Source organism: Perognathus longimembris, chromosome 11 (genome assembly GCF_023159225.1).
Source record: "Perognathus longimembris pacificus isolate PPM17 chromosome 11, ASM2315922v1, whole genome shotgun sequence".
NCBI classification, from domain to species: Eukaryota; Metazoa; Chordata; class Mammalia; order Rodentia; family Heteromyidae; genus Perognathus; species Perognathus longimembris.
In genome coordinates, this window is record NC_063171.1 from 29,918,351 (window position 1) to 29,939,378 (window position 21,028).

Sequence of the window (21,028 nt, forward strand, 5' to 3'; positions counted from 1 at the left end):
TTAATCAGAAAGAGAGGGACTGTAATCTCATTCATTCATTCATTGTACTTTTTTTTTTTTTGCCAGTCCTGGGGCTTGGACTCAGGGTCTGAGCTTCCCTGGCTTCTTTATGCTCAAGGCTAGCACTCTACCTCTTAAGCCACAGTCCCACTTCTGGCCTTTTCTGTTTATTGTGGTGCTTCGTGAATGCTAGGCAAGCACTCTACCGCTAAGCCACATTCCCAGTTCATCACTGTACATTTTTTAAGATAGTATTTTACAGTGTATCTTAAGGCAGTTCATGAACACATGATCCTCTTCCCTCAGTCTCCATAGTACTAGGCTTATAGATGCATGCCACCATGTATAGCTTGCATAAACAATGATTTTAGGTTCCTATTATGTGGCACTTACTATTCTAGGTACTCAGAATACACGTATGTATAGCAACTTTCCACCTTTATGGAACTAAAATAGTAAGGAGTATGGGGAAACAATGAACAACCATATGATTTCTTGTACCGATAAGTGTCATGAAAAAATGAAACAAGTTAAGAAAGGGTGAAGGAAGTAGAAGATGGGTGTATGTATCATGGAAGCCTCTCCACATTGTTATTTGAGCAGAGAACTGAAAGAAGTGATGATATAGAGACCTATAGGTATCATAGCAATAAAGTGGACCAGGGGAGAGACTTGTAAATCCAGAAATCTTGAGGTGGAAACCTGTTTGATTGTCCAGGAACCAGAAAGAAGGCCAATAGAGTAAAGTAGAGAAACTGAGGGAGTGGATGACAGATGAGGTCAAGAGATTTCTGAGGTATGATCTGGTCATTATGAAGTTTTAGATTTGTAAGAGTTTGAATTTTTCTAAGATCAGTGACTCTGAAACAGTTTGTTACCCATTAGTACATAGTGAATAAGTCAGTTTTTAAAAAATATAGAATATTGGTATGTTGTATGTATTGAAGATAAGAATATTTTCATAAAACTTTTTTCAGTGTGTGTATTCCAATAGATTCTATAATTTAATACTTTAGTCAATACATTTCAATAAGTTCCCTCTTCAGTTCTGCTTTATGACATCTTTTAGAACATTTTCTTTTCCTTTTATTTATCTTTTCTTAAATATTCTATTTCTCTAGGAAAGGAAAATATACAGAGTGAAAAGATAGGGAGAGGAAGATATCAGAATATGGAGAAATGTACAGATACCTACAATTCAGAGTGAAAAGAGGGAAACATCCAAAGCTTAGAGAGAAAGCAATAAAAGTGTCTCTGCCCCGGCTTCTCACTTGTACCCTCTCCAAGATTACTGCTGCCCTTTCAAAGCGCTAGTGTCCTGGGAATGCAGTTCTATGGAGATTGGATTCATTCACTCTCATGCATTGCTTTGGGAATTTCCCTCTATGTGCTGCCTCTGACTGTCAGAGAGGGAATCAATTCTGTTTTGAGGAGAGTGAGCTCCTTGAGAGAAACGTTATGTCTTTTTTGTGTTTTCTTTTAGTTATGGGGCTTGAATTCAAGGCCTGGGCACTGTCCCTAAGCTCTTTTGCTCAAGGCTAGTGCTCTTTCACTTTGAGCCATAGTGCCACATCTGGTTTTCTGGTAGTAAAAAGGAGGTAAGGGTCTCATGGACTTTTCTGTCCAAGTTGGCTTCAAACCATGATCCTCAGATCTTGCCCTCCTAAGTAGCTAGGATTACAGGCATGAACCACTGGCACCTAGCTTGAGAAAGGTTATGTCTTATTCTCCTTTGTATTCCTAGGTTGGCCCAGAGGGACTCTCAATAATGGTTTGCTTAAAAGTCTATCCTACCTGGGCAGTCCCTTAGCATTTTCTGCTCAAGGCTGGTGATCTACCACTTGAACCACAGCTCCACTTGTGATTTTTGGTGGTTAATTGAAGAGTGTCATGGGCTTTCCTGCCTGGTCTGGTGTTTAACCATAATTCTCAGACTTCAACCTCCTGAACAGCTAGGATTATAGGCATGAGCTTCTAGTGTTCTACGAATGTCATTGCTTTTGAATAGTTGAAAATTTGTATAATTTTTTTACGTGTTAGAAATTAGAGGAAAATAATTCACTCAACCTGACTCATCTCCCATGACAGTGGATATTTGAATCTGATAATTTCATCAGTGGTAAAAATAAAACTAAAAAGCTTTTAAACTTATTTGGGGCTCACTCAGGGGATACTAAAATAATTCAAATTAGATCATTTTTATGCAAAGAAGGGATTAATTAGAGAAATGAAATTGCCAGTTCAGCCTATGCTACCTTTTCACTAACACATGTAAAATCCTGATCAATGGAGAGGATGTTTTAAAGCCTGAAGAAACTTACCATAAATCAGAATGGCTAACCCATTTCTCATTATTAGTTAATCCCTTTTATCCTTTAAATGCTTACTGTTTTTTAAAGTCTTTTCATATAAGGAAGCAATCCAGGATTTGGCTGAGAGCCACTGGCTCATGCCTGCTATCCAAGATACATAGAAGGCTGAGGTCTGGAAGGTTGGGGTTCAAAGCCATCCTGGGTAGAAAAAGCCCACAAGACCCAAGCAACAAGCTAAAGCTATTTCTCAAGTGGTATATCACCAGCCAAGTAAGCAAGTCAAGGTAGTGCAAGACTACTGAATCCAAGCTACTATAGTATCAGATAAAGGAAAAGTCTCAGTTTCTAAAAGCATCCATGGCTATACTGCTAGACATAGAACTTTGGTAGAGCCTTGATTTGAAACTCCTTAGCAGGGAAATCTTCCTAGTCTACCACAAATGTGGCCAAGATATGTTTTTTTTATTTTTAAATTTTGAGGAATGATTTTGTTATTTCATATAGCTAAATAGAGAAATAGGGGGCTTTACATTCCTTTTTGAAGACCTTCAATTTTACATGATAGTATATGATTTGATGTATAATTATCAGGGTAAAATGGTTGGGTGTTTGTAAAGTGGTTGTATAGATTGGATATGTTGAAATCAACACTGAACACTAGGTGGCACTCCTCTACCATTGGATATATTATCTCAGGAAACTATGATAGGCCCGACTTTTTTTTTTTTTTTTTTTTTTTTCGGTAGGTCCATGTCAACAGAACCTTCTCTGTTTTCTTATATCAAGTGTCTGTTTAAGATCTGGCTACATTTTAATTTGAAAATAACAGGTGCATAGGTTCTGCATTTTGAATTAATCCATTCAGTAAGTATTCAGTGACATCTCTTATATGCCATATGGATACCTAGTCCTTTTTGTTATACTCTTGAATAAAACCGACATTTTATTAGGAGAAAAGTTCAGTAAAAATAAGCATGTTAAATATGATGTGCATGATGTTTAAGGTTATTTAATGCCACCTAGAAAAATGAGTAGGATAATGAGGGTAATGAATATTGGGAGCACTGACAACGGTGGTGAATACAATTTAAAGGGAGATTGCCAAGGTCAGTCTTGTATAGAAGTTGATGATGATAGAACAGAGCTTTGAAGGTGAAAATGGATGACCTATACATATATTGGAAGAAAGTAGGACAGCCAGTGGAAAGGCTCTTAGGTGGTAGCATGCCATGTATTCAAGTCATTGCCTGGATAGGACAATATAAGCAAGAGTGATAGTTCCATCAGACAGATAATTGGATACTATTAGATCTCAAAGAACTTTGTGGGTCATAAAAGAGGGTTGACATTACCTTCACAGAAATATGAGGTCAGAGTCTGCAAATTTTAAGCATAAAGTTTTGGCTGCATGTTTGGACAGTAGACATAGGGGCAAGGATGAGATGAGAAACCAATTATGAAGCTATAATCAGGGTGAGAGAATATGGCTGTTTGGAGGAGGAGGTGGGGTGGAGATGGGGGTGGCAAAGTGGTTAGAAGTTTTATATATTTTGAAGGTAGACCTAACAGGATTTCCTAATGACTAGAATTATGATTTGAGAGAGTGAATCAAGGATAGAATTAAAAGATGATTTTAGCCAGGGGCTGGTGGCTCACTCCTGTAATCCCTAGCTATGTCTCAGGAGGCTGGGATCTGAGGATCACAGTTCAGAGCTAGCCCAGGCAGGAAAGTTTATGAGTCTCTTTATCTCCCATAAACTACCAAAAATCTGGTAGTGGAGCTGTGGTAGAGTGCTAGCCTTGAGCACAAAAGGTTGAAGATCAGTGTCCAGGCCTTGAATTCAAGCCCCAAGACTGGCACACACACAAGTAAATGATGATTTTACAGTTTAGAGAGTGAATCAAGGATGGAATTAAAAATGAGCTAAAAGCTTTGGAATTAGCAATGGCATGGGTAGTTACTGATAATACAAATGTGAATGACTGGTAAAGTATCATAAAGGAACAGTTTTGTAACTGGGAACAGGAGTTCAATTTGGGCTCTGTTAAATTAGGGATGTCTGTTTGATATCTAAGATAAGACGCAGATAAGAAGATATACAAACCTAGAATTTATAGACACTGTCTGGCTTGAGAGCTGGTGATTGTATTTAAAACCACAAAAATAGCCCAATCAAGAGAATGAGTGTAGCTAGAGATAAAAACACATATAATTACTCTGTGATATCAAACATTTAAAGAGTAAGTAACAGCAATCTCACAAATTCTTCTGGAAATAGAGAAGCAAATACTTCCGATTCCATGAAGCCAATATTATACCAAAGCCAGATAAATATATCACAAGCAAACTGTAGACCAGTATCCCTAATGAATACAGATGTAAACATCCTCCATAAAATGTCAGCAAACTGAATCCAGGAACATATAGAATGTATAACCCAGCCCAGTGGAATTTTATGCTGAGAATGTGATATTTATTTAACATGTGAAAAATCAGTGAATGCAATGTACTATATTAACAAACTAAAGGACAAATCCCACACGACCAATGATACAGAAAAGCATTTCACAAAATCCACTACTATTCATAATAAAAATTCTCAGCAAATAGGGAATTGAAGGGGACTTCTACCAGACTATGGAGATTCATTTTTTTTAAAAGTAAAAAACATAATAATGAAAGTGTGAATGCTTTCTTCCTAAGGTCAGAAACCAGGGTGGGATATTTGTTCTTAACAGTTATTATTGCTGTTTTTATTATAGCTTTAAGCTAGGTATTCTTTTTTTAATGTTTATTTTTATTGTCAAGATGAAGTACAGAGGGGTTACAGTGACATATGTTACGTAGTGAGTACATTTCATGTCCAGCTTGTTACCACCTCCCTCATTTTTCTCTCACCTTCCCTTCTTCCCAATCACACCCCCTACCCCCGAGTTATACAGTTAGTTTACAACATATTGTCTTGTGAGTATTGCTGTTGCATTGGTTTGCCTTTTCCCCTTCCCTTCCTTAATGCAGACAGACATATATAAAATACCCAGGGTACCAAATCAAATACAGTGACAACAGGAGCTAAAACATAGGAAAGATGGACAGAATTAAAAAGAAATAATTTCACATAGTATGTTGAAAATAACATCAATGGTAAACCACTTGTTTCCATATTTTGGAGATCATTTCTCTTAGCCTCATCATCTGTGATCATATGCACATAGTTATTGAGCTATTGTGATCATCTGCTAGGACTATCCTAGACATATACTAATTATTACCAATAAAGGAGACCATAGAATTTGGGTTTCTTTGAGGCTGGCTCACTTCACTTTGTATGATTTTTTTCTAAGTCTTTCCATTTCCTTATGAATGGGGCAATGTCATTCTTTCTGACAGAAGCGTAGAATTTCATTATGTATATATCCCACAGTTTCTTGATCCATTCATCTAATGAAGGGCACCTGGGTTGGTTCCAAATTTTAGCTATGGTAAATAATGCTGCTATGAACATGGTTGTCCTGGTAGCTTTAGTATGGCCTTGTTTGTGATTCTTTGGGTAAATGCCCAGAAGTGGGATTGCTGGGTCTTAGGGGAACTCTATATTTAGCCTTTTGACAAATCTCCACACTGCTTTCCAAGGTGTTTGAACAAGTTTACACTCCCATAAACAGGGTAGTGGTGTTCCCCTTTGGTCACATCCCTGCCAGAAGTGGTTGTTATTAGTTCCCTTGATGATAGCCATTCTTACTGGGGTGAGTGGGATCTCAAGGTTGTTTTGATTTGCATTTCTGTTATGTCCAGGGATGTTGAACACTTCTTCATGTGTCTCTTGGCCATTCTCATTTCCTCTTCAGAGAAGTCTCTCTTTAAGTCTTTAGCTCACTTATTAATGGGGCAGTTGTTTCTTTGAAGATTTGTTTTGGAGAAACTTATTTTTTGAGGTCTAAGTATATTTTAGATATGAGGCTCTTGTCTGTTGTTTGGCCAGTGAAGATCTTCTCCCAGTCTGTGGGCTTTCTATTTATCTTGCAAACTATGTCCTTTGCCATGCAGAAGCTCTGCAGTTTGATGCAATCCCATTTGTCCAACATTTATTTGATTTGTTGTGTTTCTGGGCCTTTATTAAGGAAGTTTTGACCTGTGCCAAGGAGCCCAGTGTTTCTCCTGTTCCTTCCTGCAATGTTTTCAGGGTATATTTTTTTTACCCTCCAGATCCTTGGTCCATTTGGAATTGATTCTGGTGCAGGTTGATAATAAAGGTCTAGCTTTTGTTTTTTACAGGTGTTTAACTAATTTTGCCACCATCATTTGTTGAAAAGGCTTTCTTCCATCCAATTTTTTTTTTTTAGCTCCTTTATCAAAGATAAGTAGCCATGGGTCTGTGGGTTCATTTCTGGGTTTTCAGTTCTATTCCATTGGTCCTCAGGTCTGTTCTTGTGCAAGCTGTTTTTATTACTATAGCTCTGTAATAGAGTTTGAAATTTGGTATTGATATTCCTCCAGCACTGTTCTTCTTGCTTAGGATTGTTTATGCTATTCAAGGCCTTTTATTGTTCCATATGAATTTTTAGATTGCTTCCTCTATTTCATTAAAGAATGGTGTTGGGATATTGATGGGTATTGCATTGAATTTGTAGATAGCCTTTGTCAGTATTGCCATTTCATGATGTTAATCCTCCCAATCAGGATCCTGGAAGGTTTTTCCACTTCCTTAGTTCTGCTTTAATTCCTTTTTCATGTTTTTAATGTTTTCATCATAGAGGTCTTTCACCTCTTTGCTTAAGATTATTCCTAAGTTTTTTAAATCTTTTTGAAGCTATTGTAAAAGGAGTTACTTTCCTGATTTCAGCCTTGCTGTTCACATTATTGGCATACAGAAAAGCCATTGATTTTTGAGGATTAATTTTATATCCTGCTACTTTGTCAAAGTTTTGGCTCAGCGCAAGTAACTTGGGAGTAGAGTCTATGGGGTTCTTTAAATACAGGATCCTGTCATCTGCAAAGAGAGAAATTTGTACTTCATCTTTCCCTAATCGAATTCACTTTTTGTGTGCATCTTGCCTTATTGCTCTGGCTAAAAATTTTAGTACTATATTGGAGAGGAGTGGAGAGAGTGGACATACTTGTCTCACTTCTGATTTTAAAGAAAATGGCTTTAACTTTTCACCACTAGGTACAATGCTAGCTATAAGTTTATCATACACAGCCTTTATTATATTTAGGAATGTTCATTAGAATCCTAGTTTCTCCAGAGATTTCATCATAAATGTGTGTTGGGACTTGTCAAATGCTTTTTCTGCATCTATGGAAATGATGATGTGGTTCTTGTTCTTGCTTCTGTTGATGTGATGAATTACATTAATTGACTTGCATATACTAAACCAGGTCTGCATCCCTGGAATGAATCCTGTTTAATCATAGTGTACAATTTTTTAATGAATTGTTGAAGTTGATTAGACAGAATTTTATTAAGAAGTTTTGCATCAATGTTCATCAGAGGAATAGGTCTATAGTTCTCTGATGAGTCCCTGTCTGGTTTGGGGATGAGGGCTATGAAGAATGAGTTTAGTAGTGAACTTTCTCTTTCAATTTCATTAAAGAGTTTGTGGAGTATTGGTGTGAGTTCTACTTTGAAAACCTTATAGAATCCAGCTGTGAATCCATCTGGTCATGGGCTTTACTTGGATTGGAGGTCTCTTATTGTCGTTTCTGTTTCATTACTTTATATGGGTCTGTTTAGTTGGTTTAAATCTTCTTAGTTTGTGGAGGTTCTTCAAAAAACTCAGCATAGACATACCCTATGACCCAGCCATACCACTCCTAGGCATCTATCTTGAACAACAGGATCCAGGATACCATAAGGACACCTGCCATCCATATTTATTGCTGCACAATTCACAATAGCCAAAATATGGAAACAACCCAGATGCCCCACTACAGATGAATGGATCCAAAAAATGTGGTACCTGTACATAATGGAATACTACATAGTGATTAGAAATGATAAAATAATGGCATTTACAGGGAAATGGTCAGACCTTAAACAAATAATGTTGAGTGAGACAAGCTTAGAACACAGAGAACAAAGGCGCATGGTCTCCTTCTTATATGATTTGGGGGGGGGGGGAGAGGGGGAGAACAGTAGAGATCATTTCTGTAAAATTACAAATTTCTTTTCAAATCGTATTTCCACATGTTTGGGTCAGCAAGTTTACATTATGTATCTAAAACCAAACAAATACTGAATAAACATAAAAAGGTCTAGGATAGACCTATCAGAGGATCACAATAGCTCAATAGCTATGTACATATGATTTTATAAGATGAGGCTAAGCAAAATGAACTCCAAGAGAAGGAATCAGGAGGATTTTATTGTTGTCATTATGTTTAATGTACTAGGTATATTTCCTTTAGCGTACCCCATGTGGTTACTGTATATGATTTTGGCACTCTGAATATTGTATATATGCTTACCTGAACTAGGGGAGGGAAAGAAAAATGAGGGAGAGTGTAACAAATATGACAAGAAATGTACTCACTACCTTATTATGTAACTGTACCTCCTCTGTACGTCACCTTGTCCATAAAATTTAATAAAAACAAATTCTTCTTGGTTTAGTTTGGGCATATCAATGTTTGCTAGAATTGGTCCATTTCTTCCAGATTCTCAAATTTGTTGGCACTTATAAGAAATATTTTCTTATAATATTCTGAATCTTGTTTCCTGTCTTGATGTTCCGTTCTCTGATTTTGTTTATTTGGGTATACTAGATGTTCTAGCCATTATAACCAGGTTAAAAAAAGTAAAAGATATCTATCTTGGATAGAAAGAAACAAAACTATCTTTATTGACAGTTGTCAAAATCCTTTGTGTAGAAATTCTAAATCTATAAAAAGGACAATCACAAGTGGGTTCAGCCAGGTTTCAGAATACAAGATCAATATACAAAACCAAGCTGTATTCCTGTATGTAATAATCCTGTCTATATCTATGTAGGTCTTGTTCCAATACCTCCAGAGGAAGCCTAATGCTCTGGATAGCATCCAATCTTATATACACATTTTTCTTATGCATGTATACCTATGATAAAGTTTAAAAATTAGTCATAAAAAGAAAATAATATCTTACTGCAAATTATAGCAATTTTAATAATATACAATAACAAAAGTTATGCAAATTGGTCTTTCTCAAAATAGCTTACACTGTGCTCACCCTTCCTTTGAAAACTGGAGATGACACAATGCCTGTGTCATGAAATGGAGTGAGGAGGATGACTAAGCACTCACCACACGCTGGCAGTTTGAGGTGTGACAGCAAGTCTTTCCTGAGTCCCTTTTTCCTGTATACAGTTTCATGGATATAAAATGTGTTCTAATTTTAGAACATAGTAACCACAGCATATGATTAGTTTTTCTTTACAGACTCTGTTTAGCATGTTCAAATTAACCAGCATTATTGCTCTTGCATTTTGGGATCATTAAGTAATATAAGGATTTCTTGAGCACATGTTCTTTAATACAGTCTCATAATCCAGGCTGCTGATAATTAACTAATGGGCAGATAACATCCACAGCACGGATGAACTGGACAAAGAGATGATTTATATCCTGGCTAGGATACAGTAGGATGGCATGGGAGTTCACTAACTGCAAGCAATTTAAAGCTTACTAATTGTTTGTTTCTAGAATTTTCCATCTAATATTTTTGGATCATTATTGACAACCATAAGTGAAACTTTAGAAAAGTGAACATTCAGACATGAAGGGACTACTAGATTATGATGAATAGTCTGAAGAAGAATGTAAGTCAGTCCCATTCACAAAAGAATAAAACACTTTGGAATATTTTTAGCAATGGGTGGAAGACTTTTGTACTGGAGTCTACAGATAATTCAGTAAAATTAAAAGACCAAAGTAAATATAGAAATACCATATTTGTGGATTGGAAGACTAGAATTGTGGGGCCAATTCTCTCTTAAATTGGTAAATAGATTCAATGTAATCACGTTTAAATTCACAGCAGGTAATTTTGCAGACATTGGAAAGCCTATCTTAAAGTAGGTATGGAAATATGAAGGAATCAAATTAACCAATACAGTTTTGAAAAGAACAAAACTAGAGGGCTTAAACATTCTAATTACAACTCAAATGTATTATAAAGCTTTAGTAGTAATCTAAGCAGTGTAGTAGTGTCATAATGATAGACTTACAGGAAGTGCAACAGAATTAGTGTTCCAGGTATATAGTACCTTTATGACAAATTGGCATTTGACAAACTTGTCAAGGCCACTCAATGAGGAAAGAGTAGTCTTTCCAACAAACACTATTGAGACAATCAAAATCATGTGAAAGGTTAAAAAAAATTATCTATGTCATGCATGAGAAGTAACTCAAAGTGGTTCACATACGTAAGAACCAAAAGTATAAATCTCGTAGAAGAAAGTACAGAAATAAATCTTTGTAACACCAGGCCAGGCAAACCCTTCTTGGACATGATGCCCAAACCACAAATGACCAAATGTTTCAACCCCTTGCTGATGAAAATGGTTTGTAACTGGCAAAGTAAGGCAGGAAGACCTCTACTCCAAGATATCAGTCTAAGTCTAGCTAGACTCATATATGGATAGACAAATGGGAATGCTGAACAATTTGAAGAGATGAGTGACAAAGGTATGCACAGAGAAGAGAAACTAATACAGCTGGCGCAGGAAGCAGGATTAGGGGATGGCAAGAGCAGGGAACAATTTCTATTTTAGACTTACGCAGACTTAGGGTTAGACCTATCAAAGTAGCTATAGAAATGCTGTCTGACATGAGCTATGCTCTTCAGTAGCTAGGATCGACTTACCAGTATAGTCTGATGGGGAAGTTCGGAAAATAAATGATTTGATCTCCTTGTTCTTCTTTTGACCTTCAGCATTGTCTACGATGAGTCTCAGGGCAAGGAATAGCCATGGAGTTCTTTGATAAGTCTATCAACTCACCTGGACATGCCCAGTGCAGACTGGTGAAAAGTTGAGGTTTTGGAGGACTAGTAGAAAAGTTTAGTATATCCATTTGTGGGTCCAGTGGTGCGTTGGCTGTGGGATAAAGGCAGAATAAGATTTGGGCCTGTGTACTTACAAAGTGAAGAATAGTTGTTTGGATTGAAAAATCATTTATTTTGCCAGATGACTTTCCTTTCTTTTTTTTTTTTTTTTGGCCAATCCTGGGGCTTGGACTCAGGTTCTGGGCACTGTCCCTGGCTTCTTTTTGCTCAAGGCTAGCACTCTGCCACTTGAGCCACAGCGCCACATCTGGCCATTTTCTATATATGTGGTGCTGAGGAATTGAACCCAGGGCTTCATGTATATGAGGCAAGCACTATTGCCAGTAGGCTATATCCCCAGCCCACCAGATGACTTTCTTAATCCAATTAAAGTCATTTTTTCTAACAGTAAAATTGTTGAAATATTTTCAGGCCACTGTAGTTAGACCAGAGTTTCTTTTTGTTTCAGATCCGTTTCTCTCTCCTCTCTCTCTCTCTGGGTATGAATGGGAGTGTATATGTGTAAATGTGTTTGTATAAGAGTTTAAATAGAGCCTTGTACTTTTGCTTATGGGTGGCACTCTTGATCCATGCTTCAATGTGGTACTTTGCTAGCTAATTGGAGATAAAAGACTTGAGGACATTTCTGCCTGGACAAGCTTCTCACCTCAGCTAGGGTTATAGGCAGTGCCCAGCCTACTTCTCTTTGAAGTATTGTGGTTCAGTTAATTGTTGACAAATTGTCCTTGATAGATAACTCTTGCCCCAGAGTCACTTATTACTGTATCAAGTATATTCTTTTAAGGAGCTGCCCGGAGAAGCCAAACTTATCCAAAAAAGGCAAGAAAAAGTTCCTTCTGGTTCTTCCTGGAAATATTGTAAGCAGATGCAAATAAATATTTACTAAGACCTAAATAAATTTTGGGCTTTCTAAATATTAAAGAGTGAATTTTTGCTGTTTTATCAGAATTTATTGTTCACACTTTTACTCCTTTGGATCTTGCTTTGGGTATTTTAATTTTTTAGAAGGTTTCAAAATGTCAGCAAGGAGATTCCAAGGAAATACATGATGCAGTTTCTATCCCCTTTCAGCTTTTATTTGGTTGGAGAATTTGTATTGCATGGAGAAAGCAGATGTCAACTCTCTGCTCCACTGTGGGAACATGAGCTGGCCCAAGTGGAAACAAAGGTCCTTGTTAAGTGGTGCTGTTTAACAACTCACATAACTTTTGCCAAGTCCCTTATCTAGCCTTCTATTTCCTTATTGCTAATATCCCTTTGATCTCTGGACTTCTGTGAAACTCAAATTCCAAGTACAGAAACATCAATTGGCTAGTGTTGGTCTGGGAAGACTTAAATTTGTGTTCACTCTAAGATGTCTGAAAAAAAGTTCACCCTTACTTTTTAGAGAGGATTCCTTTGATTCAAAGTGCTTGACTGTTTTTCTTTTCTTTTTTACGTAGCATAATTTGTGGAAACCAGAAGAGACTTTTAAAGATCTACAGGTTGCAAACTAAAAAAGCTTTAAAAAGCCCTTTCTGAAAGGCTATGGTTTTCTTGATTTATACTTGTGCTGTAGAGATATTTATTTTTTAACTTTTCATTCTTCCCTTTAAAATGTATAAGCAGGAAGTCAGTTGAAAGTATATACTTAAATAGGACAGGTTGGAAAACACCTGGTTTTGTGTATTGATTATATATATGTGTGTGTGTGTGTATCCATACATATATTCACACATATATATTTGTGTGTGACATATATATTGTGCGTGTTTTCTTGAGACAGTCTCTCTTACTGTTACCCAAATTTATCTCAGGTGGGCTTTAAATATAAATCCTCCTATCTTGGTCCCCTGAGTACTAGAATTACAGGCATGCACCACCATGCCCCGTTAGGTTCTGTTTACTATACTGTCTCTTCTCTGTAAAGACAAAGAAATATGTATTCTAATTGAGGTATTATTTTAAAATGACAGTTTAGCTGGGCACTGGTAGCTCACTTCTGTAATCCTAGCTAGTTGACATCTGAGGATTTCAGTTTGAAGCCAGCCAGGGCAGGAATGTCCTTGAGACTCTTATCTCCAATTAATCACAGAAGAAGCCAGGAATGGCACTCTGGCTCAAGTGGCAAAGTGCTAGCCTTGAGCAAAAGTTGCCCAGGGACAGCACATAGGCCCAGAGCTCAAGCCCCATGATTGGCAAAAATAAATAAATAAATAAATAAGTGAATAAAAATAACAGCTTAAAATAAAAGATAGTGCAAGTATATGGAATCCTCATATTCAACATTATAGTTTTGATTTATCGTTTTGCAAATTTAATTGGAATAGAATAATTATGCTTAATAATTCACTTATTTGTCCTCGTATACTGTGTCACTGTTATTAAGAAATGTTAAGACGAAGTTGGCAAATCAGATTCTCTGTATGAAGATCCTTGAGCTCTCAATCTGTTTGCCTTGGCTAGGTAAATTTATGAAGGAGTAACACTGAGAACGATCTGATCAGCTCAAAGCTAGTTCTGGTTCTGGCCACAGTTAAGTAAGGTTAATATTTGCCACAACTCAATGTGAAAAAATACATGGCCTTCTAAAGCAACCCTAAGGGATACTCTTTGTAAAGGACAAATGTTAAAGAAGTTTATTCCTTAAAAATCTAGCTTGTCATAATAGGAAACATAGCCTTTTGGTTGCTGCATTTCTGTTTCTTTTGTACTTACCATGCAGTATCTAAGTAAGCAATAGGAATTGCTAGGGTTATTTGCCTACTGTCTGCTAATTCATTTTTAATGATTCACTATATTCTCAGAATGTTCAAGGCAAAATAAAGTTTGTTCTCTGGAAACCACATTTTACTTGCCCTTACTGGAAGCAGCTGGCCTGAGTGTTTAGCCTCTGATGATTTCTATTATAGTCTTAAAATGTCATTCAGGCTGATGTAGGCACCTGGAGACTCAGTCTAAATTTCAAAACTCTGTTGAACTGTAACTTTTATCATCTATACTCCACAGTGTCTATGCAGTCACACAGAAACAGATGATTGCCATAAAACAGGTACTGACTCTTAAATGTACATGTTGTGAAAATCGTTTTTATTAGGTCAAGACAATTCCACACAATGTGTTATATAGACATCCATCTTATATGATTCAAGTGAGGAACATTTATGTATGTCTGGAAATACCTAGCTGATTCCTGTGATGTAATTGCATTTTCAAACACATGGTATTTTTTCAGTGTATTGTTAGAATTACAAGTCTGAGAATTGTAGCATGTTTTGTTGTTGAGAAAAAATGTGGCCTGAGTTTTGTTGTTGGCATATTGATGTGTTTAAATGGAGGATTATGTTGAAAGGGCCATTCTGGCCATTCTGGAGATGCTGCAGACAGTGCAGCATTTATGGACTGCTTAGTTCTCTTTTTCTAGGAGGCCCCTTTTCACTAGTTTTAAGGATGGTAGCTTAATAGCATGGGATTTGGAATCACACTGCTGGGTTCACCTGTTGTTTTTAAGCTGGCTAATTTTGGGCAAGTTTTTTTGGTTTCTGGTTTAGGACAGTGTTGAGATTTAAACTCACATCTGACTTTATACTTGCTAGGAAGGTGCTCTACTATAGAGCCACACCTCCAGTCCTTTTCGTTCTACTCTACTCTGTTCTTTCCTAGCTTGAGCTCAGGGCCTCACTCTTGCTTGGTTTTCTGGCTTATGACTGGCACTCCAGTCTGGCATTTTGCTGGTTAATTAGAGATGGAATCTGTAAGACTTTTCTGGGATGACTTTGAACTGTGATCCTCTAAGTCTTAGCCTCTTTAGTAGTTAAGATTACAGGCATGATCTTGACAAGACATAGGTGAAGATTTTGAGGAAACTGAGTTTGGTTGTGCTATAAAGAAAAAGGTATATGGTACACATCACTGATCCAGGTCTGAAGAATGTTTAGGTTTATTTCAGCAGTATTCAGAACTGTGATATTCCTCGTTGGAGTTTGTTCCTGACCTGAGAAATTGAAATGGTCCAGTTATTTACCATCTTTTTAGAGTCTTTACCTGTACTCATTTTTATTCATCCAGAAAGAACCATCTAGTTCTTCTTGGAATATGATGATGGATGAAGACTGCTTTTTTGATTTTGTAATAATCTCACATGACAGTAGATATTCTGACTCTGGCTTTTTAAAGTGGTAAGGTTGTGAAGCAGTTGTATGTAAATGCATGCATTTTCACATATGGACTTTAAAGATTATCCCTAGTTACTATTTGTACTACTAGGACTCTTACTCTACAGCTATGCTATTTCTATTGCTTCTCCTTCTGTTTCTTTAATATATTTGGCCATTTATTGAGCAAGCTTCTCATATGCAAAACATGGTGTTAAATAGTTACAAAAATTTTTGGAAGTAGATGGTTGCATAGCATTGTTTATCAGGATGCATTCCTGAATAATGATTAGTGTTGTAACATAACATTTTATAATCAGCAAAAATATAAAAATTATTTCTTCAAAATTATGAAGACACAATAAAATCATACTACTGTTGCATGGACTTTTTGACTCTTCTTTGTATGTTTTTCTATTTTATGGACTGATTTTCATTTCCTAAACGTTATAATCTGGTATTGACACTAGGTAACTTATTTTTCTTTGCCTCTTGAAACACCCCTTTAATGAAACTGCTGGAAACATTTAAAGATGACCTCAGTGACATGGTTGCTACTTTCTTCCTAGGCTTGAAGCCATACTGCTTTTCCACTGTTAGTGATCTGTAATTTCTTATTTGTTTGGGGGCTCAGGTCTACTTTAAAGGCAGATTCCCTTTCTCACTGCCATCTCCAGTGCTCTCTTATCTGATTTAGAACTTAGTTTTGGATTTTGCTATTTTTGCTTATTTCAGTGCTTTTAGTGTCTAGAAATAAATATTGATTTGGGGCATCAGTCAAACCTTTGAAGGACAAACTGTAGTGCTGACAAGCTTTTTGATATGCAAAATATCTGGACAGTTAATTGTTTTGCTATTTCTGTTACAAGTTTATTGTGAAACTCAGTGTGGAGTGGAAATCTCTTCATACAACTACTTAAAGGTAATAAAAAATAAAGAAGTAAGTTTATTGTGAGGATTAACTAGATGTCTATTAGACAAGCCAGATCTTATTTCCTTCCTTGCTTAATTTAATATTCAATTCTAATGACTGTGAAACATGAATAAGATTTTAAATAATAACAGCATTTTTAAAATAATAATTTAATAATAATATATAATAATAATAAATAATAAAATAATAATTTAAAATAATAACAGCTTAGCAAACACTAAAAGGATCCTAATAAAAGCAATCAAATGTCAACAGTGGATTCCACTGATTTAGTGAGTTATTGATATTTGCTAAAAAGCAAAAGAGTGATTTACCCCTCCCTCTCTTCCTTCCTCCCTCCCTCCCTTTTTCCGTCCCTTCCTTTGCTTCATTATAGGTGTTTATACTTAAATTTGCTGATATTTCTGTAAGTATTGATTTTTGTCACTTTACTATACCCTCTTGAGGTCTTACTAGGATATCATTTCCTGAAAGAGGGACTTTTTTTTTTTTTTTTGCCAGTCCTGAGCCTTGGACTCAGGGCCTGAGCACTGTCCCTGGCTTCTTCCCCCTCAAGGCTAGCACTCTGCCACTTGAGCCACAGCGCCGCTTCTGGCCGTTTTCTGTATATGTGGTGCTGGGGAATCGAACCTAGGGCCTCGTGTATCCGAGGCAGGCACTCTTGCCACTAGGCCATATCCCCAGCCCGGGACTTTTATTTTAAAGAAATCCATTTCATTGGAACAATTTATTATCAGACCTTCTCTTTTAAAACCTTATAATTTGTTAGTAAAAGTCAGTAAAGTTAATTTTATGTATATAATTTAATATTCTGTATTTTTCAGAAAAAACATTTGTCTTTGTTTACTATTAACACAAATACATACATATACGCTCCTTTTACCCCAAGTGCTTACAAATTGGGGGAGTACTTTTTCTTCTTTTTTTCTTTTCTTTCCCAAGCCTGTCCTGGGTCTTGAACTTAGGGCTTGGGTGCTGTCCCTGAGCTTTTTTTTTTTTTTTAAGTAAAGGCTAGCACTCTACTCACTTTAGTACTTTAGTCCAATAATGCCTTTTTTTGTTGGGTGGTTGGTTGGTTGGAGATAAGAGTCTCAGGACTTTGCTGCATAGGCTGGCTTTGAACCGAGATCCTTAGATCCTAGTTTGAGTAATTAGAATTACAGGTATGAGCCATTGGCACCTGGTGTGGGGGATTAATTTTTCATTCATATCAATATTGTATTTTTTCTGAATTTATGATAATATAAAAGTAAATAATAATTTTCAGTTTTTCCTGCCTTCCCACCAGGCTTATTACTTCAAAGAAAAAATTACTTGGGAAGATTCTGTAAAAATTTACATCACTTGGGAACATTAAATGGCAATTTGGATAGTTTATTTGAAAATAATTTTCCATGCTTTATTGTTGAGACCAGAAATCCTTCAATTGAAATGCTTTGTCCTCTGTACATACCTTAAGTAAGATATAAAGCATTTTGCTTTTCATATGGAATTGGAGGCAGGACCTGTATGGTCCTGGAAACATAGCTAAATCATTATTTTTGAATCTTAGAGTACTAACACAGATAGTTACATGGACATATGTGTTGCTGACAGTATAATGTCTAATATGGCTTTAAAACTTATCATTACTGTGTGAATATGAAAGCTCTGTTGTTTTCATAACATTTTTTATTTCTGTGCCAATTGAAGTTCACAATTTAATTTCTTGCATCTGCAATTTAAAACAGTAATTTAATTTTTATTAATGTAATTTATGATTTTTTTCAGGCCTTTTCTTTCAGAAGTTCACATTACAAAACTAGCTATTGCTAGGTAACCAATAGTGTTACAAGATTTAAAAGAAAATATTCAGTTTGTGTGTGTGTGTGTGTGTGTGTAAGTGTGTAAGTCCTAGGGCTTGAATTCAGGGCTTTTATTTATTTGCTTGTTTGTTTATTTTTGGTCAAGGCAAAAAATGTTGCTCTGCCACTTGAAGTACCATTTGGTAGTTCCATGGACTGTCTTGCCCAGGCTGATTTTGAACCATGATCCTTAGATCTCAGCCTCCTGAGTAGCTAGAATTGCAGTTGTGTGCTACTAGTGCCTAGATTCCAATTTGTTTTTAAATAAAAAGATCCACTGTGGCCTGAGCTTCCCACAAGGCAAGAATTTGAATTCCCATGTCCTTTGAAAAATACTGTTACAGAAATACATGTATATGTATGTATATGTATATCCATAAGTGTATGCATATACACATGTTTGTATACATGTACATATATGTACATATATATCCAGGAGTTTTTAATTCATTCATAAATATGGTTTTAGTCACATTTCTCATTTTCTGCCTACAAGTTCCTTTATCTTACATATTAATTTTTCCTCAAAACTTTTAAAAAACTTTTAACTAGGAATAGTTGCAGCTGAGACTATGGCATCACAAATCAAGAAGGATTCTTCCTATCAGAAAAAGACGAATGAGGGATATCAGTGCGTGCCATGCACTTCTTGAGTTCCAGATGGACTTGTAAAGCCACTGTCATTGCTGTGGGGGACTTGGGACCATAGAAACCCTAAGCAGTCATGTACACTAAGTTATTAATTGCTGCTGCTACCCTATGAAGAAAGTTAAATTACTATTCCCATTCTACACACAGGGAAATGAAGACTTAGAGAGTTAAGTATTGTGTCTGATATTATAAAGAGATTTGTTGATTCTAAAGTCTGTGCTCTTAAACATCCTGATGTATTTTCCACTTGACCCCAGGAGAAAACCTTACATAGTTTCCTGCATCTTCTCTTTAAAAACAGCATGTTTCAGGGCCATTTCACTGACTGTATGCTGCCAGAAAGTGATATCAGCAGCAGACTTGTTGGCCTGGTATTCTTGTTGCACTTAGCAGTGCCCAGAGTACCAGATCCAAATGCTATTTGCTGATACACAGCATCAGCAGAAATGGAATGGCTTTCTGATCAGTAATATTGAAATGCACGAGGCCAATGTGCATTGAGTGCACATGCTTACTACACTTGTTTTTGAACTGACAGATTTGATTGTTGTTTCTTCTAGTTTGAATATATGTGCACATTTTATATGGTCATATGTACATAGCTACTGAGCAATCGTGATTTTTTTTCTTTGTCTAGGACTACCCTAGACATATACTAATTGTTACAAATGAGGGGAACCATGGAGCCTATGTTTCTTTGGGTCTGGCTTACTTCAGTTAATATGATTTTTTCTAAATCTTTGCATTTCCTTTTGAATAGGTGATGTCATTCTTTCTAACGCCAAGATATGGAAACAAGAGAGTTTTTGTTTATTTGTTTTTGGTTTTTAGTGATTTATTTTTTCTTTTTTTATTTCCTGTTGTCACTGTTTTTGATTTTGGTAACCTTTATCTTGTATGTACGTTTGTCTGATTTGGGGAAGGGTAAGAAGGTTGAAAGGGATGACTTTGATCAAGATGTATTATATTCATAAAATGCTTTGTTAAGTGGCAACTTTTTGTATAGCTACCTAAAGATAATTTAAAAAATAAAAAAATACAGACACCAGACTTCTAAATTTCAAAAAATTGAACTTAAGTCATCACTGACTACAGATATTACAGTTCATAAATTTCAGTAATATACTTATGCATGTAGTAGGAAATTTTAGCTAAAATTAACACAAAAATATATCATTTGGATATAACAACTAGGAAATTCATGTAGTTGGTAATAATATGTCAACACTGGTTTGGTCATGGCAACAAATACATTATAAAAATATAAAATGTTAATAATAGGGAAATCTGGGTGTGGTATACATAGGAAGTCTGTATTCTGTTTATTCTTGAAATTTTTCTAAAATAAACTTTTTTTCCCAGGGCATACTTGGTTGGCTTGCTTCTAGCTACACCTGCAGCCTGGCTTTGTGCTGGCTACATAGGAGGTGGGAGTCTCATCGACTTTTGTGTCCAAGCAATCCTCCTCAGCCTCCTGATTAGCTAGGATTACAGGTGCAAATCACCTCACCACAGGTGCAAATTTTTATTTGTTTTAAACTGAGAAATGGTACAAACATCATACTAGAAATTGAGAAGGGTAGTACCAACATTTTTCATTTAGCTCACTTACTAGTATCTCTGATATTTTATGCACTAGGAAGTTAATTGTGAACAAAATAAGAGTGTGAGACAATCAGATGGGAGAAATAGTTATCAACCACTGCCAAAATGCTTGTAAAATCCATAACAAATGGTGATAAAGACTATGAATTGAATGTTCCATTCTAGCTCATAACATTTAAGGTGGTCCAGTCTTTATGAGTCAGAATAGGATTCTCTTCATAAAGATGTTTGAATTGAGTCAGGAGAATAAGTAGAAATTAGACTCACTCAGGCAAAGGAGCAGAAAAAGGTTCTAGGCAAAATTCATTAAGATGTGCTCCGCCTATTCCAGGAAATTACATTCTTGAAGAGAAGAAAAAATAATGTGGGAGAAAGCTAGACTGTTGGAAAGAACATTATGGGGAGGGGAAAGGCGGGGGGAAAAGTGAGGGAGGAGGTAACAAGTTGGATAAAAAATGCACTGCCTTACATATGAAACTGTAACCTCTCTGTACAGCACTTTGAT

General features: G+C 36.2%; 1 protein-coding gene and 1 long non-coding RNA gene across 4 annotated transcripts in view; both read left to right on the top strand.

Annotated features, from left to right (window-relative positions):
* The window catches only part of Nme7 (NME/NM23 family member 7), a 151,340-nt gene that overhangs the window by 8,532 nt on the left and 121,780 nt on the right, over positions 1-21,028 (top strand). The gene's annotated exons all lie outside the window — the stretch shown is intronic.
* Positions 1,972-20,532, top strand: LOC125360111. The gene is made up of 3 exons (XR_007212653.1): positions 1,972-3,709; positions 12,965-12,971; positions 20,522-20,532. It is a non-coding gene; the product is annotated as an uncharacterized LOC125360111 (long non-coding RNA).